Raw genomic sequence first — 19,084 nt, forward strand, 5'->3', positions numbered from 1 at the left:
GAAAATGGTTGCCAGGATCCGATGCAAGCGATAAGTACACTTCTCTTCGTGGGGATTGCATGGTGTCACATTTCAGCACGCATTGCAACACTAAAACGAAGAACGACAATATTAGTGAGTGATTCTTTCATATATTTATTTAGACCGTTTTCTTCGGGTACAAACTGCCAATTGCACGGTTTGTGTTTGTACCGTCATTAACTGACAACACAAAAACAGCATAAGCGATGGTCTCTTGAAAAACAAACAAACAAACAACAAAGAGATGGTTTTGCATTGCACCCACGAAGTAATAATAGTGAGCTTAAGAGACAAGACGGTTGCCAACTCCATCGTTCGGGTAAGAAGTGGAAGTTTACTGAAGAGGAGTTTTCTCTTTTTCAATGATCGGACTGGATAGTGTTATGCTACAGCAGATAAAGCAAAAGCTTTCAAAATCGTTCTTTTACATGGCAACGTTCTAACACGAGAAACACCAGACTTACGGTTACTGTAGAAAATGCCAATCAATGTCGCGGGATCCTTAAGTCCGCCCGACTTGGTAAGGAAAGCCAGATTCTTAGTGTAATGAGCAAATGAAATTCAACGATCAAGGGCAAAACACAGTATCCTTCATTACAAGCTGTAGTGTTTCTAAAGCCAATGACACACGGTTCAACATCTTGCAACATTTTGTTGCTCAACAAAATGTTGAACAATGTTGCACAGACGTGTTGAACGGAATACAGCTGGTCTCTATTTTCGTTCAACAACGTTCAACGTGTGGAATAGCATATTTCAACATTCAGCAAGGCATGACACACTGTTCAACATTTGTTGAACAACAGCTGCAACATTTGTTGATCAACAAATGTTGAACCGTGTATCACCGGCTTAAGACGTGGCAAATAATACAGAGATATTGAGAAGTGGTCAAGAGAAACATTTTAGAATAAAAAATAGCGATATAAAAACATGACGTTTCGGCGACGACATGTCACCATTCTCAAATGCAAATTATAACAAGATAGTGAAAGTTATATGTACAATAGTAAGTGACAAATTACATAAACGAGGCGGGAATAAACAAGAGAATGGGAAATTTTTTTAGAGAAACTGGAGAAATTGCGCTCTGCTTAATGTATGCTGCACGGCACTCCTTTGACAAAGAGGCTGAAGTTAACTTTTACGAAAGTCGAATTGCATTTTGTGTTCTATCTCCTTGTAGAGAGTGCTCAAAGATTTACGACGATCACGAGAGACGCATGTTGATTGCGTCATCCGGTGGTTTATCTTGATAAATCTCGCTTCCATCCAAGACGGAGTTAAAAAGTGATGGAATGGTTTGGTGAGGCGAGCATGATGAGTTTGAAGATGTGGGGCCAGAAGAGAAATTATCTGGCTCAAGATCACTGTAAGGTGTCTCCAAGCGCTTTAGAAGATGTCGCACCTGAAAAATAGGAATAGGTTGCAAAATTCATTTAGAATATCAACCAAGAGCGCGCAAACTGTTCATGTAAGGGATATTGTGACAGTGATCTCTGCGAAAGAGAGTGGGACCAGAACATGGTCGAAATTGGAATGGCCTTGTTAGGTAAAGAAACAAAAAAGCGGCATCCGTTTGATAACTGTCTGCCATTTGAGTCTGACGAAAGAAGGTAAATCTTGTGTCAGTTTTCTAACGCAAATCAAGTTTTGCCACGGCTGTTACCTGGAAAGTGCATTTACAGAGTTTCCACATTGTACATAAGGGTTAACTTTAAAACTCCACAATCTCTCATTCCATCTACACACAAACAAATTCGAGAAAAACTTACCACGGAGAAATCCCCATTTTCCGCCGCGTCTACAGCTCTCTGAGCCATGAAATTTCTCAAAACGAACCTGTATAGGAAATAGGAAGGAGGGAAAAAGACAAAAGACTCAAATAACATTTTATTGTCAGCAGACGTTGTTTATCGCCTCTTAAACTAACTGTTTGCCTTTTGAAAACGAAGCTGGGTTAGTAATAGAGCGAGTTTCAATCGAGTATCGTAAAACCAAAACCAAAATAATTACTTTGGCCAATCAAAAAGGACTGAGACAATCCAGCAAACCAATCAAAACTCGAAGTAATTACACGTAGCCGACACAAAGCGCGGGAAAATCTGCACGCGCGAGCCACGATTGGTTTTGGTTTCACTTCTGACTGGTTGAAAAAGTGGCGCGAGACCTTTGAACCAATCACTGAGTGAAGTAATGCAAAACCAAAGCAATTCGCTAATTACTTTCGACACTCAATTGAAAGCCACTCTAAACGAGGCTATTCTATGGGCCGCCGTTGAGACAAAAATATACAAGAGTTTGAAATAGTTCAGCCAAAACAAAGTGAGTAGCAGGCTCTTCCGTTGACCGCACGCAATTTTTAACGGAAGAGAAGAGCCTGCTTGCAGGCTAAAACAAAGTTGGTTCAAGAGACGGTCCCGATTTTTATCCTGCATTTGGTCTGCGCAGCTGCAAATGGTTTTTTTGCGGCCACGCGCGGGGAAGTCAGGAAATATGGCCATTGTGTGTTAGGTAAAGCAAGCACTAGCGGTCTAACAAATTTGTGCAAGCGCAGATCAAATGCTTAAAATACAGGACAAAAGTCGGAATCGGTAGGTACCTCTGGACGCGTTGGAAGAGCGATAATATTAATAATAATAGCAAAAATATCGCCTATAGTTGCAAGTCAGGAAAAAGACAAGCAATGCACAAAGAAATTTACGAGGGCAGTTTAACTTGATAACATGATTTTTGGTCCAACCCATTTAACTCGATAAAGTTTAAGAGCGACAGGAACTGATAACAAGCGTGATGGTTTCTGGAGGTCTCTCCGCCTCTATTATTTAATATTTTGTAGATACTTATGATGTAATGAGTAACCTCCAATAATCCCTGAGTATGCTCTTTTCTAAATTTTCTTCCTTTAGTTTATGATTAGCGAAGCCTTCGCTGGATAGTTAACGTTTATCATACACTATTCCAGCAAAGATTGCTTAGCCTACTTAGCCTGGTTTTCACAAGCAACGCAAGCACATGCTTAAGTAAAGTAGGTTATGTTCAGTGTTCCGTTTCGACATTCGTCACTATTCCGTTTTCGCTTTGGCTCACGATTATCCTATACTATTCCAGCCAAGATTGCTCATTTTTTTGTACTTTAGCTACATCAATTGTAGAGTGCGCCGGCCCGTAATAAACAGTTCAAAAGCAATTTGCGCCGGACTGCGCCACATTTCGGCTAATCAGAGGCCAATTATTAAGCGTTGTACCTTGCCCGCGCCACTTTCCCGCGCTTACGGTTGGCCGCATGCGTTCGCTTTGCGTCGTGATTGGCTTATTTGATTGTTTGTGTCTGTCGTAATTGGTTAAACCAATTTCTTAGAGTTCATTGTTTTGGCTGGGTACTCGATAAAAAACCGCTACATTTCTGCCGTTGGAAAAGCGGCCGCCACACCCACATACCTCGGGTTGTTTGACTTCATTACTTCTACTCTCTCTCGATTCACCTGTTTTTACGATGGAAGAAATACAGAAAAATTCTTGTGAGGGATATAAATTTCAAAATTCTCTTGAAATTCACAAAGCCGCGCTATAGGCCCACCCTCTCTTTCCGACTTTTCGTATATTCTTCAAGTAACAGACAAATAACGTCATAACGCAGTCGCAGCAAGATTAAAGGAATGACCGAATGGCGGGAGGGAGTGGGCAATACAGGGATTTTCCCATCCCCCTCTCTTTCCTTCCCTTCCCTTCCCTCCCCTTCCCTCCTCCGACCTCGAAATTTTCACTCCAGTACCAGCTTCCCCGCGGCCACGGAAGCAAGCGCAAAGTGTGCGCTTTGATCGGCAAAACACGAAATTGTTGTCACTTTCTGACCACGAAACGAACGTCTCTCTTTTCAGTTGTTTACATGATACTTTTGATTTTCTTTTCGTGTGCTTTGTCTTGTTAGGGCTGGAAATGTTCACATTGTAAAGTGTGAAGAAATGCCACGTGAGTTTTGGGTGATGTCATCTAAACTGTGAAAACTCTGTCTCGAAACCCGCCCACCAATATAAAGCTCGCCAGTAACTTTGATTTTCTTCACAAACTTGCTATAGAATTATTATTTATCGGTGTTAACCAATAATAAATCAAGGCTAACGGCTCCAAACTTTAATTCCAAGTGCGTAGTAGAAGCATAGCAAAAGAAGCAACAAAGTAGTCGAGGTACAAAATAATTGTGAAGACGAAATTGTTCGAAATCCGATGGCCTTCAATTGTTGATTATACGCCCTTCACAACGACTTCTAGAAAACTGACAAAAGTTATGTAAGCGAATTCTGCGCGAATCCAGTTTGAAAAGGCGAGAAATCACACTAAAATAAAAGGACCTTTAGATACCTCGTCAAAATTTTGTTGGTCAAATTCCTGATCAAGACGTTCTCTGAGAAACAAAAATATCAGGCATTTATAAAGAAGACGATAAAGAACCATCAAATAAAATGAATCGTTGAGTTTTTAAGGAAAGGGTAACACCAAAGTAACCTAAAGAAAGCCTTAAGAAGGGGAGTACAGAGTCAATAAACTTAACCCTGACATATGCCGTCACGCAGGATATTAACCCGGGAAACAGTGGTAGAAGGCAAGCGCTTTTACCACTTCGCTGTCCCTTGGAGCGCACACTCGTGTCTTATCACCAATTTGCCTTTGTACCTGTACAATCCAATCCATTTTGTCCACAGTTTTCTGTCCTTTATCTCCTTTTCATCCTGAGTCAACATCTGAATAAAAGAAAACACGGACACATACTCATGCTGTTCATCGGCTTGAAAACACCTGCCACCTGTCACTGAGTGTTGGCGATTAAATTCGAACAGATCTGACACAATACTGAAATGAAGAGATGCACTGACTTATCGATGACCAGAAGGGTATTTTGTTCCCACTGGAACCGAGATAACCTTTCGGTTACTTCTTTGAATGCCCTACCTCTGACCTATAGAAGACTTCAACCGATTAAAGGAGGCTTATGTGTCATTGTGACTATGTGACAAACGTCCTGCGCATTGCTAAGGCTGACGGAGATGGTCAATTTTAAGCCTGGTAAATAAATGAGAGATGTACTAATCGATGATGACTCGGGAATACTCGGGAAAGAACCACCGAGTACCCCGAACATAAGTCGAACCTTTGCCGGAGTTTCCGATCATTGGGAACTAGAATAAAACACTAGAAATACAAGCTTGTGAAGCTGGCCAAATACAGAAAGGATGTGCAATGCAATTCTAAGGTTTCGATTTAACGCAAAGTTCTTCAAATGCTGACTACTCTATGAAACCGTGTCTCACCTTGAGGCGTTTGACTTTTTGCTTTCGGTGTTAATCGTCAAGGAGATGCTTTTCAGCTTCCTTTTCCAAATGCGAAATCACATTGGGAGTAAATCGCCAAGCATCGCGAGCAGTCGCCATCATTTGACTGCAAACAAACACTGCACATGTCAGAGTAAGATTCCATGTGACTCGGATGGAGAATATTTGATAAGCCAAATGCTCTGCCCGTCATTAACCTACTCAGTCCAGTATGGTAGGAGATAAATTCCGAGAACGGAGGTTTATATCCAAAGGACCGAAGGTCTAAAGCTCCGGCTACAGGTTGTAACATTGCTAGAGGAACACCTCTCAACATTGTTATAAGAACGCTTCTAACAATGTTGGATATGCATATAACATTGTTGGAAACACGTCACTTTAATCACATCTGCCATTTTGAATTGCTCATGGTTCTCGGACAACAACATTGTTGAAACAGCGGCTACACGCCTCAACATTTGTTGAACGTTGGCTTCCAACAAAAAGTGTTGAACAAACGCCATCAAACATGCATGCTAAACAATCTAGCATTGTTGATCAACAAATGTTTTATAACAATGTTCGAACGTGTAGCCGAGGCTTAACGGTTGACATTCGAGATTAAGTTCAGTTGCTAAGGGTTTTTTCGTTGACGGGTGACCTCATAAATTCTTTAGTTGTGGGGACACAATTATTAGTCTAAACTGTAATTTATTAGCCCACTGACTCTTCCCTCATCATCATCATATCCTTGATTTAAACACGATAGGGTTTAAAGCTCAGAGCTTGTGGGGTCGTGTGAAAATAATTACAATATGAAGCTATATTAAAATAGGGATAACATTACATTGCTACATTAACAAGCCCTTCCCAGAATTTCAGTCAGTCGAATATATTCAACCAGGCTGTACGTAAAATAAAGGTTTATTGACTACCGGTAATTTTTTAAAAATGGACAACCACTCTCAAGTTAAAACAAGACATTTTTTGATCGTTCAACGATCATCATCAGTTGTGAAGTGACATACAGTTGAACGATCGAAACATGTCTTGCCTTATCTTGAGAGTGGTCTTATCTTGAGAATTGTGCCTACTACTGTTATTGCGCATACCTTCTGCGCATCTCGAGACACTCAGGATTCCTATGGGTGATGATTACTAATACAAGGTTATTTTTGGACGGTTTAAGACTATGCGGAGAAAGCAGAACTAAGCAAGTGCTCTTGGTATCCAAAAAGAAAATTGATGGTAACCATGCATTTTTCAGAGATAATTAAGCTTCAATTTGGAAAATAACGCCATACATTGCTTTATGTTCTAAAGCTTTTTACAAATATTGTTGATTAATTATCTCTGAAAAATGCTTGTTTACCCCCAATTTTCTTTCTGGATTTCATAAGATCTGCTTTTCTGGCATATTAATAAGCCGGGAAAAAATAACGTAGGCACCGTCCTTGAAGGTTTATTGAATAATAGAAGAGAATGTGTGAATCATGAAATAATGTACTTTAACAACTACTTGTGTGAAACACAAGTAGAGAACAGACCTCCACTCTATAACTTTTGAATTGGAAGAAATTAAGGCTTTCAACGACACACACTGCGACACCAAATATTCCACAATATCTTCATCGCTGTGGGAAAGAAATATAAAAAAAAGAAGAAGAATGGGTTGAGAGACTGCACGAAATAAATTCTCACCACCAACAAAGTTTGGAAAAATGGAAGACCAGAAATACTGAAGAGTACAAAAATGGAGATTTGAAGAGTCGGTTGGATGCAAGGTGCAATAAACCTCGTTCATAAATCTATTATGTTAAAACAAGGTTTCAATTGAAACAAAAACGCCTCGCGTAGTGATTGGTTAAAAATCTCACGCCGCGTCCTCAGCCAATCAGAGATAAAGGACATCCAAGTTAACTAGCTCCCACACTCGTGTTTTCTCGCACGTACATGTATCACGAGCTGTATGCATGTATCTGCATCGCGTTGAGATCGGGGGTAACTTGATGGACTCCGTCTGTTGTGATGGAAGTTTTCCGTTTTACTAACCTCTAAGAGAAGTGTTCAAGGAGATGTTACCTTTCAGTTTGTGTAAAGTTCATTGGTGTGACTCTACAAAGGCAGCGAAAAGCATTTGTGAAATCAGCTCCAGTTTCTTCCATGGTATCGAAAAGGCATTTGATCAAATTCCTGTCAGAATAAGCAGATAAATCAATATAAAATACAGTAAAACCCCGCGTATAAGTACCTACATTTTTCCAACTTATCGGTAGCCTAAATGGGTTCTTATAGAAATGATTTATAGTGGGATTTTAGGCTACTTAGGTTATTAAATAGGTTTTTTTAAAATTTGATAGGGGAACTAGCGATCAGCACAGATATATGGGCGGCCGTCATCGCCGAAAAATACGAAGTATGTCCAGATAACTACTACAGGGCATATAAGTGTAATATGGAATAGGTATAGTGCTGTATTAAATAATATCTAGCTAGAATACAGTTTAGATGATGACCATGCAGTAAATTTATCGTTCCAAAGTACTTGCACGCATGTCTTTCACGCTGCAGAGTTTGTGTGTTTATGCAGTATTCACTTCGGTTCATTCTTTAAATCTCAATGACTGAAACCTAGACTAAAACGTTTTTTTCATTTGAACCTTCATTTTTGTAAAAGAAGAATCTATCAAAAATTTTTGATTAAATAGGTTCTTGTGAAAAGGGGCATTCAAATGAAAATTTTAGCCTAACAGGTTCTTAAATTTTAGGTTCTTTTACACGGGTTTTTGCTGCACTTTGTACGGAAAATCTCATGGGCGTTGAACAGCATTTGGGAGTGCAGAAATAAACTTCTTGGTTAATTTTTAATCTGGGATTAGCGTTAATCGACTTTTGAACAACCGGGCCCTGCAGGGCATCAACTTGCGATCTCCCTTTCTTTGTGCATTTGGGTACCTTGAATAATGGCCAGTTTTCTTTTAATTACAAGTCATTTTCCATCCGCTCCATCACTTTGCTTTGGAGGACAAAAAATATGTACGTTCCATGCAAAACTAAGGATCGATCCACCATCCTCGGTGATCCAGGGGTAGTTAGTCAAATACGGTACGTTTTTTTCAATCAGTCTATGGCTAAAACGGCGTGACACTGCTTCTCTAGACACTTTGCTAAAAGCTAGAAAGTTTTCCTATACAATACAATACATACTTAATTGACCGCTATAGGGGCTTTTCAGGGCCAATGAAACTCAACGAAACGACAGAACAGAACAACAACACCTGTTAAGAATCCCAACTGGCCGGAGGCAAACCAGTTGGCTATTTACAAGTGCAGCTGGGAAGTTGAACCAGGGACTACCAGGAACAAATTCAACGAGTGGTCAGAGCGGGTCTTGAACCCGGGATCTCCGGATCTCAAGGCAAGCGCCCTAACCACTGGGCCACACTGCCTCTGCTACGCTATGCTAACTGCCTCAACAGTTTCCAATTCCTCAAGGTTTTCGTTTATCTATGCTGAATTTTCCTGTAAGTTAAGTAAAAATCGGCATTTTTCACATACTTATCTGTGGGTAGTTCCTTTTTCAACAAACCAAGCTGAAATGACAAGAAGAATTGATATCAAGCACTGTCAAGTATACTATGAGACTAAATCTCTTTAATTTCAGTAATTTGTAGAGAACAAGGGTTTCAATCCAAATAATTCACCTTCAACTTCATCTTCCCGTAATAACGCTTCTCAAACTCACAATCAAATCTGAAATCATTCAGAAAATAGATTTACACAAAAACCAAGGTTCAACAGATAGTTCTATAGCATTAACTGCACTTCCCAGCATCCAAGTGATACTCAAGTGCATAGTTTCACGCCATCTACAATCAAAGTTGCTTCTGAAAGTGAAAGTAGCCTACAAAAATAATTAACCTGTTAATAACCCAGCGCAAGGGCCGTACTGGGGAATAATGGCCCGAGGTCGTGGCAGCACTGATCGAGCACAGCGAGGTCCGTAAAAGACGATCGAGAGCCAATATTCCCCAGTACGGCCCCGGGCAAGTGATGTTAGTAAGTTGTCGCATCCTTTCTTTGAACGATCGGACACTTCTCCGCTTAGTTAATGTTTTTTCGTAACACTCGTCTTCCATTAGCGAACTTTGAAACGTAACCTTTTACATGTAAAAGTAAAATCGGCTTGCTATAATTGTACTGTTGTGATGAAAAAATTAAATTCCGCTTTTTAAAAGAACTTTTTGTGTTTCGCTCAATTTGAATTTCCCGGGAAGGAAAAAAAATTCCACGGAAACGGACCGTTTCCGTGGTAACGGTCCGTACTGTATGATCCCAACTAAAAACCAGCCAGTCAGAGTGCTCCATTTATCCTGAAAATTGCTTGCCATATAATAAATATAGGTTATTGGCCAAGCGTGAGGTCAAGATGGCTGGATATCCAGCCAACTTGACCGAACAAGCTTGATCAATAAAGGATTTATTGAGTGGGATAAAACCCCAAATCAAAGGTATCCTGTGGTAAGCTCGTGGAGTAAGATACTGCGTCAGGGATGTGATATAGCGAATTATAAAGCCTATAGAGTGGTTACAAATGCAGTGTAACACATTATATTGAACGTCTTTCATTGGTAGCCGAATAAGAGCATTCTTAACGACCATTTAACGAATACATGAATGCGCCTGCCGCCTTAACGACCATTTAACGAATGCATGAATGCGCCTGCCGCCTTAACGACCATTTAACGAATGCATGAATGCGCCTGCCGCCTTAACGACCATTTAACGGATGCATGAATGCGCATGCCAAACTTGAGACGATCAAAAATCGATTACAAATTAAATTCCATTGTTTACGCCTGACAGCCTGATTCGCCAACCATCCCGATAGCTCTCCACAAGCAAAAAATAATCTTTGATCTCGCGGGACCAAGCGTGAAATCGCGAGCAGGCAGTACAGCTCCATCTTGCCCGCTCGGGTAGGCAATCACAGCGCGGGATTTGGCTCCGCTCACGGAGCTAGTCATATAATAAGGTAAAGTAATGCAACTTGCCTTTCCCACCTCTATTTATGAGGACAAGGCCCTAAAATCGACATGGATTTCGATAATAGCTAACACAGAAGTTCCAAACCTGATCAGCAATAGGCTCTTCATTGGATATACTTACAGTTCTTCTAATGCTGATCTCAATTCTTGGAGAGGAACTACATCTTGAAGGGCCTCTGCTAGCTTGAGCAAATTCCATTTCAAAATCTCAGGCTGGTTCTTGTAGGAGTTTCGTTTCCTTGGATCTACAAAAACAATAATCAATTAATCAAAACATTTGCACCAAAATTACCTGTAGTTTAACATTATAAAATATAAAGGTCCTTATTTAGAGAGGAAGTGCATGAAGGTCTTTGGTAGAGTCACAAGCAAGTACAAATTCAGAGACCTCAAAGCCGCCTGCAATATGCCACTGTGCGTTCATGGGCCAAAAATACTGATAGCTATGCATTTTCGCTGATCCAGAAAGAATGCAGAACATTTCCTATACAACTGTATGATAACAAGGCCAGTACCATAAGATTGGCTAATATAATTTGGATCATAATAATCCAAAAATCCAAATGGTCCATAATCAATAGTGATCCCAATAATACTGGTATTGTCTGTATTTGCCACCCTAAAAAACAAGAAAAAAATTGACAAAGACAAAAACTATTCAATAAATACACCTCCTAATACATGTCAGACATATTGTCATCAAATTATATATCATCCAAATATATCTCCCAGTGCTCGCAATTACAGTGCAACACGCCTTACCGTGGCCACCCAACAAACTTTCACATTTGACAACTTCGTGTAAATACGTCAACTCAACAACCCATGCAACGGTGTTCAACTTACAACCGTGAAAACTTTACAAGGAGGGGTGACTGTCAATCAAATTCGCACACCCTGGTTGGCGTATAAGTTTTAAAAAAACTTTGTTAGGTGGCCACGGTAAGACGCGTCGCACTGTAAAAAAGAAAATCCCGGTTGTTCTTGTGTCAAAAGCCGATGACCAACTTGTGAAATGCATGCCGCAATAAGAGGCAATCACACGGAGATTAAGCTTGAATTTCCCATAGTTCTTAGTGTGCACCTGTAGTTTTTTGCTGAAGTCTGGGTTTAAGGTCTCGGTAAATGAAAACGAGGTGCCCACAGAAAAAAATTATAGCTGCGCGAGTATTTTCGCTACAAAGGCAAGTTATATATCAAATTAAAGCTAAAAGACTAAATTACCTTATAAAAGATTTTATTTCATCGAATTTCAAAAGGCGCTTAATTTTTTGCTCTCGAACTAAGAGGTATCGAGTTTACTACTGAAGCTCCAGCCCTTTCGCGTTGTTAATATTTACCCCCTTTTATATTGCATCTGATTGACAGATAACAGACCTAAAAAAGGTGTGAGGAAATTTGCATATGTCTCGTATTAGCAGAATTATTGCATTTCAAACTAAAAAGTCGAATCTCCAGTGCGATTTATGCAAAGAAACTGACATAAAATGAGTTACAAAGGGAAATCGGAAAATTCGTCACACCCTTTTTGAGTCTATATCATTATCCATCATATCTGAAAGTTTCAAAGCGATAGCTTAAAACCTGTCCTGACTGGAGGTGGGAGAATTTTGATTTCTGCATCACGCAATAGTGTTTTGTCACGCAATAGACAGGGGCTGTCAATCACTTTTCGCGCGCAACTTATAGCGGGAAACAGAAAAGGCTCATTTTGAGAAGGGTTAAAAAGCACTTTCTGATTTTCTTTTTCTGCCAAAATAAAATTTAGGACCCACTCATGCCAAAAATCCAAAAAACACAAAATCGAGCAATGTACTAAAATTTTCATTTACCGAAATGGCGAAATGGCATCTTCGATCTCCAAGCATTATAATAATTACAAGATATTTAACATGCAAATCTAAAACAAGGTTAGATCTGTGCACTGTCAAGCTCTCCTGAAAAAAAAAAACCTTGCCATGATCAGCAAAGATCGACATTTCTCAACAACGAAACAGCGAAACAATGAAAGAGTAAGATGAAGCACCAAAACACCATGTGTGACCCCACTATACATTGATTACTAACCGACAAAGGTTGGATTTGAGATTAAACATCGTTAATTAGGCCTAAAAAGTTATTGCTCCTAATCTCAGTCTTAATCTGAATCCTAATCTTTATCTCAATGAATTAGGAGCAATAACGTTTTAGGCCTAATTAGGCCTACAACGATATTTCATCTCAAATCCAACCTTTGTCGGTTAGTATTCGATGCATTGTGAGGTCATATACAGTATGGTGTTTTAGTGTTTCGTTTCGCTGTTTCGTGGTTTAGTAATGCCGGCAAAGGTCTCAGCCCTGATTTACATACATGTACATAGATATGACCAAGCAGTCCAATGCTAGCAAACTCAGAAAGTGTGACAATTTTTGTAATCTTGGATATCAGATTAGGATAAAAACATCTCAAGAATTTGCTCTTACCCATGGCAAAACCCCACACACTGCCAATCTGCCACCAAACCTGCTGTTGAAAGGACCACCTCTTTATAAAATGCCAGGTAACGTTCCTTAGGACAATGAAATTCCTTGGTTGATATCTACTTAAAAAGAGAAAATTAACATTTCTGATAATCTATTTCAAGAGCGAAAAATTAAAAATCATAATAAAATTAACAATAATAATTATTTGTTTCTGAGGGCTCTTCAAATTCTGTTGTGCATCACAATATATGTCAAACTATGTTGATATTAAACACGTCACAGAAGAGGATGACTGCAGAAAGGTTCAACTGTAGTCACAGTATCAAGGTCAACCTCAATGTCTGAGAACAGGCCTTGAGCTACTTTTGTGCCATTCAAGAGTCATAATAATTTTCTGTTGATTTGCCAAGTGGTATATACCAAGAGGTATTTCTGTAGGCACTCCAGTTATATCCTCTCTGAAAGACATGTATTCGTATATTTAACAATTATTCGCCGAAGGCGAAGTGATTATCGGTGAATATTCACCGAGACGAAGTCGAGGTGAATATTCACCGATAATCACTGAGCCTGAGGCGAATAATATTATTGTTTTAGTATAAATACACAGGTGATTATTTCAAAAAAGAGAAAAAAATAGCATTTCAACGCGAAATCATCTTCACTTACAGTGGCAAAGCGACTACTGGCAGCCATTTTGTCTGATAATCCAAGATAGCGAGCCAATGAGAGCGCGCGATTTTGTATAATCACCTGTGTGTTTATACTAAAAATATATATTTGAAGCACGGGCTAATTAGACAAAAGAGAGAAATGATCCTGGACAATAAGCAATATTTTTGTCTTTGAATGCTATGAGAGCCACCTGAATTTTTCAGGTGTCTACTAGCTAGTATAACAGACAATTGCTTAAATTGTCCAAGAAAGTGTGAGGATCATTTTTCTCTTTTGTTTATCCCCTATCTTTTTTTCAATTCAAATGATTTGATTTGATTTGGTGGTCTTTATTTGAAATAAAAGTTCACGATTGTCATTTTCATTGTTTTTGTTGTTGTCATCATCTTCGCATCAGCACCACCACCCAGGCGCGTGGCGTCCTGTACACAAATATGCACGTGCGTACTTGAAGTGACCAGAAAATTTTGAAATTTCAAGCAATTGTTTCTATCTTTAACATTTTACTTGTACCCAACCAAGATTTCCTTATGAAAACACCACTTTGATTAAATTCTAAAAACTAAAACAAAAGCTACACCATGTTCTCACTTAGTTTTGCATTGAATTTTTTTACACTAAACAATGCAGTGTTGTTTGGTCAGCGTGCAACAAAAAGGCAAAGTTGCAAAGGAGCGACGTTCCGAGAACGTTGTTGACAATTCCAGTCACGCTAGCACAACCAAAACAATGTTTTGTTTGTGCCAAGTTTGCTCAAAATAAGGGCAAGACGCTTTGTTCTTTGCTTATATTAACACAACTATTTCAAACAAGAAATAAAGAACGCAGTATTTTTCGCCTAGTTTACTTAGGCTTTTAGAACATATGTACTTGTGCTTACTTGAATGACCACGCTACGCCCCTGCCACCACAATCATCATCATATATTTTTGAAGGTGCACGGGTCAGAAAATTATTTTACGTGCTTCAGGCACTTCACTTATTGCAAAAAACAGATGCTATGCAAAACGAAATTAGCATTTTCTAAACCAAACTTACTTGTGGGAAGAAGTTGTTGATGGTGTAGTCAAGCAACTGATGTAAGATGTCTACCTTTCCAGCACTTGGACCCTGATAGCCAGTCAATGGATCAGCAGCCTTAAAAATTTCAAATGAACCAAATCTACAAAAATGAAGAGATTAATGCAAGAACGAAACTGGTGTTGAACCTGAGTACATACAGCAGGAAAACAAAAACAAAACAAAGTTAACCCTTTGACGTCCAAACCCGCCGAAACCGGCCAGACTTAGTTTTTTACTCTGTCTCACGCAAAACGATTTTACTCGTCAATGGGGAACCCGGACCATTCGCGCCGGAGTCGAGCACACTAACCATGAGGCCACCATGCCTCCCACAATGGCCCCGGGGGAGGAAGGGAAAAATGTTTTAGCAATTTGACTCAAGTAAAACACAATTTTATGCCCCTCCAGCCCAAATGAATGCAACTTTCAAAGTTTCGATTCAAGACAAATGGTCTTAAGTTCCATTCATTTTAAGCATGAGCAGCATGAAACTATGTCTGATTGTCCATAATTGGTAACAATATTGCTTTGTGAATTGTTATGTGAACTGTAATCTACCTTGATTCTGGTATTGAGGAAAACTAAAGAATTATGAAAGAACTTTTAATTCCAGGCAAATTTTGTGATGTTTTGACTTAGTATAAGCTCAATCCGACTTCCAAAATATTTCTACTTTAAGTTTTATCAGAAAGGGTTTGGTGCCTTACAGGGACAGGGGAAGTGATTCTTAGAGGTGTTGAAGTTGTCATTTAGAAAATTTTATAACTAATAACATACCTAAGAAATGTTGGAGCAATTCTCAGCACTAAAGAAGCCCTTTCCTTGACAGTTTTTCCGGTGTGATTTTTGTCCCTATCAACCAAGGTGTCTGACGTCACACAGCAACCCGCTAAAATGAATGATTTACATTATAACTGGCTTATAAAATGTTACTTTTCAGAAGAGATTTATTAACAATGACTGCAACTGGATTTTTTGGTTACTGTTCTATGAAGTCTTCCATGTACAGTACCACTCAAAGGTAAATTACCACTTTCAAATGAGATGCAATTTGCATGATGCGCTTCAGAAATGGCATTGTATGCTACAGGAATCGCATTGCCCATGATGTGCATTAAGTACACTGGCTTGGCGTTCTCACATGATCTTAATAATAATAATATTATTGCCCTTTTGTTGACTAACTAAACTGTGGAAAGTGTTTCAAAGGCACACTTTCAAAGAAACATGCCTACAATAAAGCACAGCACGTTTGTACGTAAAAGCACTGTTATGATGAATGGGAAGTCATGACATCTAGACTGATATCATCTCTGTAAAATATATACAAAATGATCATAATGAGGAAGACCATGATAATGATAATGCCCGCAATGATGACAACACTGATAACAAAAGGCATGTGTACAAGTGGTAGGTTTTCATTCTCTTGGGTTGGTTACCTCGTGTAGTTGGTATTCCCAGATGAAACATAGCCTGACAAGAAAATAAAAAAAGAAAACATTTATTTATCCATTTAATAAAATTTATTAAGTGAAAGAAACCGACGTTTCGGTGCATCTTGCGCCATTATCAAGGTTATAAAGATAAAATGCGGTTTGTGAAAAGGCTATTAAGTAAACGAATTTGCATAAAAGAGTGCCAAGCTAATTACATGAATACTTTAGCACGAAGAGAATCCGACTGTACATTCAATGCTGGTTTAAGATATTGAATACACAGCATTTCATTAGCAAGGCAGTCAAATTAACAAACCACATTTTATCTTTATAACCTTGATAATGGTGCAAGATGCACCGAAACGTTGGTTTCTTTCACTTATATTTCTTGTTTCATGTATTTCTAAATTGTTTCTTATAAAATTTATTCCATCAGAAATTGGATCTCGTAATCAAGATATTTTGCCTTTTGCCTAGCTATTTGTCTTACCGTAAGGAGTGCAAGGAAGCTATATAAGAGAGCAAGAAAAAACAACTCTTGAACCTTACAATGACCCTGAAGTTGTGAAATTTACTAAATGGTTTAGGGACAAGCTCTAATATTGCAGCAAGCCCTCCACACAAGGCTAGACCACCACAATGGAAACACTGTGCCTCAGCCAAACAATCTGCTCAGTTGATTTCAATTCCTGCAAAAGCTGTTTTTATTTTATTTTATTTTATTTTTAATCAGGTTTCTTTCCAACTATTTTATTTTCCCCATTAACTTCGATGACAAAATCAAATCTCAATATCTTACATTCAAATTAACTCATTTTTCAACATACCTCACAGCAAAGAAATTCTCGAATGGATGACCGTAAAACCTTGCGCCCATCTCTGTTATTGGAGAAAGGAGTCTGGCCAGCTCCTTTCAACTGGATTTCCCACCTCTCACCTGTGTTGTTTAACACTTCACCAAGATACCTAAGACAAGTTTAAATCTCTCATCACCTATTTACGATACATTATAAGGAAACTGAAAGTACAGTTTCCCATAAACAATTCTATAAATGCCGTACTTGGTTGGAAACACTTGACCAATATTCAATTAAATAAAGGATGTTGGGATTGATGATGATGATGATGACGGCTACAGCAACGAAAATGCCACAAAAAAAATCTTGCTGCACCGGCAACACACATTTTACAGTACTCTACATATTAATTAAACAATGACGCAAAATCACTACATTTGAGTTTTCAAAGACAATGTTAGCACACAATACTCTGAGACCCCTTGTGATGGTCAATTTATTCACATTGTACAACGTGAACGAGATGGGATAATTGGCTCATCCTCAGTGTAAAAACCTGTGAAACTCACGGATGACGTAACACAAACAAAAAAACATCAAACAATAACCTAAAGCCCCGTTTACACGAGCAATTTTTATGAGACAATTTTATGTGGCAAATATATATGATCGTGTAGATAGCACAACAAGTAATAGACCAATTTCTATATAAAATTCAGTCCTAAACAAAAAGGCATCATCTCGAGGCTCTGGGGAATAAACTCATACAAATCCTTACATTTATTCCCCAGAGCCTTGAGATGAGCCTTGTGAACACACAACGTTCTTGAAGTAAGATGACCTCAAAGAAGCAAAAAGGTATCAAAACACAACAAGAGCATGATAAAAAACAATTCAAGGAAATATTGCCAAACATCAATTACTAGCATTTAGTTCTAGAAGTAAATTTATTACACAAATTAGAAAAAATAAACAACACACAAATGTCTATCCATCCACAAAAACAATGTTAAACACTATTTCACAATCAGAGCTCAACATTCTCTAATTTTTGGATACATGCACTTTCAGGGAGGGGTACATTTTTAATTAATTAATAATCCCTTTCACTCCTGTAAGGGCCAATGAGACTTATAGATTTTACTCTGTCTAACGCCAGACGATTTTACTCGTCAATGGGGAACCCCACAGGAGTGAAAGGGTTAATCTGCCTTAGTTGGTTAAAAAATCACCGACCCCTCCCTCCCTAGCAATAAATAACGAACAGTCCCTAAAAAGAATGTGCTACATTTTATGTGACGACTCGTCTACACGAGTCTAAAACGAGCTAACGCGCCAGCTTTCCAGCAAATACATTTGTCATGTAAAAATTGGCCAAATTTTCATCGTCTACACGAGCAAATAAAAATTGTCAATTGCTCTTTTAAACGGAGCTTAACCCTACCACGAGCCCGGGCCACGAGCTAGCAAAACAAAGAGAAGTTTCACAGGTTATTACACCGAAGTAATTACCCGAATAATCGCAAAAGACTTGAGAAAGTGCAAAGTTATACTTAGAGGTGACGTCGTGATCAACGTCGCCCTTGTAAACTTTAAGGTTCTGACATTCCGGGCACTTCTACACGCTTGACTTACATAGCAGCGCCGTCTCCCAGCTGACCTGAGAAATAACCAGACTGATGACCGCAATAACAATGCGCTGCAGTTTGAGAGCCAGGGACCAGACGATTCCCACTCATATACTGCTCAAACATAGGCTTCGACAACTCTGACAGAGGTAAGTCAAGAAGCGACAGAGCTGACAGAGAGTAAGCGACCATGCGAGGGTTTGAAACCGGTGTCGGTGTCGCGACCGCAAAGCAGGCTCCCTCCACTTGCCTGCTTACGATTTTAGTCTCGTTGTCGACAGGAAGGGAGCAAAGCGCCAGATTGTTGAATTTCAACGTCTCAAGAGTTGTCATGATTCCACGGCACCTTACACAGCATGAATCATGTATAAAGTAAAGTAAACAAGACACATAGCGGCCATCTTTGTTTCCAAGCAAATTGAAATATGGACAAGGGAATACGGCTGTTGAACCGCGGAAGTTGTAAAAACTGCGGGCTACACAAAGGGGGCACCCAACGAGAATATAGTTCAAAACCACTTAAACATAGCATTGTAAAACGTATTTTTGTATTTAAACGGTAGATATAGGCATTTTTATCCCCTAAAAATTTTTCATCTGTTCGGATTTCCTAGCTGAAAGTCAAGTGATCCGAAAATTATA

The 19,084-nt window shown here is 39.1% G+C and overlaps 1 pseudogene; it reads right to left on the reverse strand.

The window, feature by feature from the left end:
- Positions 1-1,228: 1,228 nt before the first annotated feature.
- Positions 1,229-18,842, reverse strand: LOC138041484 (protein adenylyltransferase SelO, mitochondrial-like; annotated as a pseudogene).
- Between the last annotated feature and the right edge of the window lie 242 nt (positions 18,843-19,084).

This window comes from Montipora capricornis, chromosome 1, assembly GCF_036669925.1.
Source record: "Montipora capricornis isolate CH-2021 chromosome 1, ASM3666992v2, whole genome shotgun sequence".
Lineage (NCBI taxonomy): Eukaryota > Metazoa > Cnidaria > Anthozoa > Scleractinia > Acroporidae > Montipora > Montipora capricornis.